At 37.4% G+C, this 5,967-nt stretch overlaps 1 pseudogene; it reads right to left on the bottom strand.

Moving 5' to 3' along the window:
* Nucleotides 1-3,473: 3,473 nt before the first annotated feature.
* On the bottom strand, nt 3,474-3,840 carry LOC150096956 (histone H2A-like; annotated as a pseudogene).
* Nucleotides 3,841-5,967: the final 2,127 nt, after the last annotated feature.

Here is a 5,967-nt window from a genome sequence, read left to right as displayed (position 1 = left end):
TCCCCTTATTAAGAAAGGTTCATGTAATTCTTGGAAATTTAGAGATTAAATGTAAAAGTTTACTTCGTTTATATTTTGATTGCAGTAGTTGAAACAAAGAATAATTTTTGGGGGGGGGATTGTGAAATTGTCCAGGATATATCTAGATTCTAGAATATAACACGCTACAAAGAAATCGAAGCATATTTTTTTTTAAAAAATTCCTTTCGATTTAGTGCAACAGCTCTCTAACAAATTATAAAACAATAATAATATGAGCCAATCGCATTTATTAACTTTCCATATTTTAAGTGGTTATGACTTCCACCTTAAAAACTTTTTTGGCATTGCACATTCCTATTTTTTCTTTTCCCTTATGAAATAATAATAATATTATTATTATTATAGAAACACCTCCAGGAGTCAAGAGTCATCGAGGGATGAAGCATATTTAATTTATATTATTAAGTATTATATAATTAAAACAAGTATTTATCTAAATTCAACGCATTTTGGGACTAACTTTATAAATAATATAAATAAGATAATCGCACTAATGAAGTATGAGATAGAAAAATGTATTTGCATTTATGCATAAAATAAAGCGTTTTACGTAAGTTAACTTGCAAATAGCTCTGATTTTAATGAGAAAGTGAACTATGACATCCCGTATATTCCACAGGAATAACGTGACACAGGTCATTTGTGAAAATAAATTGGAAGTAGTGCACTACATGAACTAAATAAATTTATCCTCATGCATGTGGGGGGGGGGGGTGAGATTGCCAAATGCAAATTAGCTTGAGTTTGCATTTGTCTCGCTTTAATCTCTAAGTCAATAATATTTGGTATTGTGTGGTATTCTTTCTTGACTATTATGTAAATAAACTATTACACTTTTTTTATAATGTTAGTCAAGTGGCTTTTAATTTATCGTCCTACATGTTTCGCCAAATTTTCTATCGGCATCTTCAGGGAATACAAATTAGTAAGCTATATGAAGGTAACAGACTAGGTTATAACTGATAGTTCTAATTCGTATTAAAATTAGTATTGTGCGAGACAATGCGCGTGTCTTGGGAACGTGATTTATTTGTTATGACTCATGATGTAATTGGCGTGAAAGTTCATTTCTTTGATGTTAAATGATCTGATTAAAGCTTTCCAAATTTCTGGTAAGGTTAGACCTTGATTGTTATTTAGGTTTCCAGTTGTGCGGGCGACTGTAGCTGCTTCCTTGAAGGTTTGGAATGGTAGTTATCTTCTATGCAGGGCATAAGGCTTTTATCCCACTCATTGAGATGGTTGGTAGGGGGAAAATGGCAAGAAAGGCCTGAAATGGCCTTGTCTGTTGTTTCTGACATACCCTATGTGTTCTTTCTTTCTCGTTTCGAAGCTTCTAGAGGTCTGACCTACTTAACTAATACCACATGAGCAAGGTATATTATATACTCCAGAGTACTTGTAGAATGGATGAGGGTCTTTCGGTGATCTTAAAATTTTCCGAATAGTGTTGACCGGCTTGAATGCTACTCTGATATTATGTGGTTTTAGAAGGTTAGCCAATTTTTTGGAAATGCTGCTGACAAATGGAATAGTAAGTACTGATGTATTGGACGTCATCACGTTGTCTTTGTGGTATATCAGTAAAGAGAATCTTGTTGCAGAGTATTTTTGGATAACCATTTAAAGATAGCTCTCTGGATATCGTAGTTAATTCCGTTTGTAGGTCATCTTGGTCTGTTGTGTAATGTATAGCTCTTTTCTTGAGCATATGGATAATGCTAAGTTTCTGGGAAATATGATGAGACTTTTTTTACAGATAGGGTAATACTATTATTGGTTTGTTTCTTTATTAAGATGTCTAGGAACGGCAGTTTTCCATCTTTTTCAAATTTGGTTGAGGTAATCCATTAGTTCTTCTTTCGTATGATTCCAAATGAGAAAGGTATCATCAACATATCTGTACTAAGTTTTTGGTTTTCGGATAAGATTTTATCCTCTAGATCCTCCATGAATAAGTCAGCACAAGGAGGAGAGAGGGGTCTACCCATGGCTAATCCGGTGAGTTGTTTGTAGACAATTTTTTGCCAAATGAAATAGTAAGAAGTTAAACAGTGATTGAACAAGGTAGTGATGTTTCTTGGGAACAAGTCTAAGATGTTGATGACACCAACAACTGGAATGTTTGTAAACAGAGATGTAATGTCCAGGCTTGCTAGTATATCATCTTCATAGATAGGGATGTTTTTTTTTTAATTTTTCTATAAAATGTTGTGAGTTTTTAATATAAGTATCCGAGATGTGAATGTGTTGTTGTAAAATCTTTGCAAGCTACTTTGACAGTTGGTAAGTAGGAGAATAGATTCCATCAACTATTGGACGTAATGGTATACCTTCTTTGTGAGTTTTAGGAACGCCATTCAATCTTGGAGTTAGCGGGTGCATTGATTTTAGCTTTCTTATTACTTCAAAAGGCCAGTTAGTCATTCCACGTAATAATAGTTCATTGGTGTTTATGGTTTTTTAGGGTAGGATCAGTACTGAGAACGTCATAGACCGACGTGTCAGATAATAGATTTTTAATTTGTTCTTCATAATCTTTAGTATTTAATATGACTGTATTATTGCCTTTGTCGGCTTTAAGTATGATGATGTCTTTGTTATTCTTTAATTTGAGAAGCGTCCTTTCCATTTGGTTAGAGTTGGTGTTAGGAGATCTTGTGATGACAATGTTTTTTATGCGGTTTTAGAAAAGTATGAAATGTATCCCCAATTTTTCAACCTAAGTTAGGTCTTTTTTGTGCGGTTTTCTGTGGAACGTATCTACTGCATAAAAAGAGACCCGACTGTATAGCAAAGCTATAAAAGTATAGCTTTATTAATGTTCGCTTTAATTATTTCATCTAGTTGGACATCATATCATGATATTATGCAAACATTTATGCAAATGATATTAATAAAGGAGAGGGTGTGTTTATGTTTGATGCCTACAAAATATTGCCCACTTCAAATGCAAGGTATTGTATACATTGTATACTGCAGTGGTGCATCCAGAAGGGGAAAAGTCCCCCCCGCCCAAAGAAAAACACTAGAATTTTTTTCGAAAATCTTTTCCTAATTAAAATTCATTTTTTTATTTATGTTGTGTCGTGTCTTCTATTTCTATATCTATACTACTTATGAATTAGCGATCGCTGCCGATGCTCAGCCATAGGTCGTATGCGATGCGTAATGTATTCTCAAGTCGGGCCTTCCCCAAGATTAAATCCGACGTGTGCTACTAGTGCACAGTAAGGAGAATTACGTATACATTTGAAATTTTTGTGTAGCTTTATGTTAAAAAAAAACTAAAGAATGTTAAGTTACTAAAATTGTGAAAATTAGCGAGTGTTGTATGTGTGTAATAAGACAGTGATAGTAAAGTACGATCAGGCTCCCTTTATCAGTATTTGATTGGCCCTTAAAAGGACCGGCAGTTTGCCAGGGAAGTCTTAAGAATTTTTTTCCGTCTTCTTTGGAAGCAGAGAAGCCTGAATGTGTGGTAGGACTCCTCCTTCGGCTATTGTTACACCACGTAACAATTTGTTTAACTCTTCATCGTTACGAATAGCTAGTTGGAGATGTCGAGGAACAATTCTGCTTTTTTGTTATCCCGAGCGGCATTTCCTGCAAGTTCTAATATTTCAGCTGTTAAATATTCCATTACAGCGGCAAGATAGACGGGGGCAGCGGCACCAATTCGTTCACTGTAGTTTCCTTTACGCAAAAGACGGTGAATATACGACCCACTGGAAATTGAATGCCTGCACGACTGGAGCGTGTCCTGCTCTTTCCTTTAACTTTTCCTCGACTAGACATTTGTTTGGCTAAGAATACAATCAAATCCTGGAGAGGGAAAAAACGATTATTACGCTTTTTTTGATAACTTCTTTGGCTTGATGGATATCAATCCCGTGGATTCTGATCCCTTCATCGGTATGAAAAAGACTTATATTAAAGGTTAGCGAGCACTCGGCTCACCCTGATTAGGGCAATGCGGAAACGCCTGAGCCGAAAGGTAGTGCAGCTTTCGGGCGCTTAGAAAACTCCTGAATGAGTTGCTTGGAATGAAAAGCTGCTTAGGTGAAAAAGTAGCGGTAGTGTTACGAAGCAATGCGGAAATACTGGGATATCAGCATCGAGATGCAGGAGAGCATGTCAATGGGTGATCATGGAGATGACTTGAGTATTCCTGAGGAATTTCTTAGTGTCGGCTTGGCTGGGGTTCATGTTGCTAAAGGCTATTAGCATCTCCCCTAGTGAGGCAGCAAGAATCTGTGCAGAATTTTCACTGTAAGCTGTCGAGGCTACGGGTAAAATCCGCGGAGAGAACGCAGAAGCGTATGTTTTATCGGCGGGAACACTCCGCACTGTGACTTCCGGCGAAGGTTTCGTGTCTTGAATCTCAGTGGGCGTAGCCAACGTCGCTCTTGTCTTCCGTAGGTTAGATGGGTGAATTGAGCAGCCTTTAAAATTTGCTGGATGGAGGCCGCCACCATTCGCACATTTAGCAGGTGTAGACGATGATTTTGTGGAAGTGTGCGAGGGATGGTTGTCACCACGCTTTACACACTTGTAATCTGCTTTATATAACTTTTGTGCATGCCCAAATTTTTGGCAGCGGTGGCATTGACCGGCGGATGCCTTTCTTCTGAGTGGTTCGGTCTTGATGACTAAGTTGCAGACTATAGTAAGGTCGTAAATTGCTCTGTGGTCTTTACTGATCTCCACTAAGACCAGAGGCATGGGGCGCTCGTCTGCGCGGTACATGCGCGAGATCTTAATTGGTTCAAGACCTTGTGATCTGAGGTCAGTAGCTATTTCATCAGTTGTTATGGTTTCTGCCAGACCTCTGATGACTACCTTAAGGTTTTTTTCGCTTTTCAGTTGGTAGGTGTGATATGGGACTTTCTGTTCATCCATAAGTCTGGTGAGCTGGCGGTAGTCCGTTTCTCCTTCGGGCTGTATGCGGACTCCATCATCGGTGTTTTTAGCTGATGAGAACTTGATGTTATTGTTCTTTATCGTCTCTGCAAGTGATGACCAGTTTTCTTTAGCTCTGAAGATTACTGGCGGAATCCTCTCTTTAGGCTGTGTCAATGTTCCTGTTCTTTCATCAGCTATCGCTGATGTATCCATTGGAGCTGTAGTTTCCGACGTCTGAGGTATTATTTCAGGATCTGCTGCAGGGGATATTTTCTTTCTCTTCTTCCGTTTAACTTCCTGAAAGCTACTGGAGTTTGAAGGAGAGATGTCTTCAGTTGTTATTGCTGGCTCGCTGGCGTTGTCATGTGAAGGGTGAGGAAGTTTAGAGGGATGGATATCCTCTGTCTCCGCTTCAAGGATCTGGTGTGCTCCGATTTTATCTGGCCATTTTTTATGTAGCAAGTTGCCTAAATCCCTGAATAGCGTCAAAAGTTCCTGAAAATTGAGATCGTCGAAGGACTTGTCCATGGCTAGGCTTATGAAAACGAAATAGAACTAAAAGTCTTACCTGCTCTGTTTATCGAGCACGAACCTACGGTACAGTAGTAAACTCCGATTCTTAATCCGGCCGTTATTCATATACTTAGTATTTAAATAAGACGCCTCTGGGAATTAACTCTTTGGATGACGTCATTTTCAGCTTGAAGAAATCCTCTCTTTGTGCTTGAATAATTCACTAAAATGAAATACGCATTTTTTTTTCACAAAAATAATAAACAATAAAAATATGCTTCTATTTATTCTAAGCAATAAACGTTGCAGTGTTATTAGACGAATTTAATTGCAATTACACAATATAACAGTATTTTTAATTTTAAGTTTGATAATAATACTTAAGCATAGTTTCTCATTGCAAACTTTCTGCTTATTATTGAGTCTAATATCACAAACAGAATGAAATCTCGATTTTGGAAATAAATATAAACTTCTGTCTCTTTCTCGATGAGTTTTTTACTCCAG

This window comes from Typopeltis vanoorti, chromosome 18, assembly GCF_054136105.1.
Source record: "Typopeltis vanoorti isolate ZY-2024b chromosome 18, IOZ_Tvanoo_1.0, whole genome shotgun sequence".
Lineage (NCBI taxonomy): Eukaryota > Metazoa > Arthropoda > Arachnida > Uropygi > Thelyphonidae > Typopeltis > Typopeltis vanoorti.
Note: the sequence above shows the minus strand (reverse complement) of the source record. Positions and strands in the feature narration are given on the sequence as shown.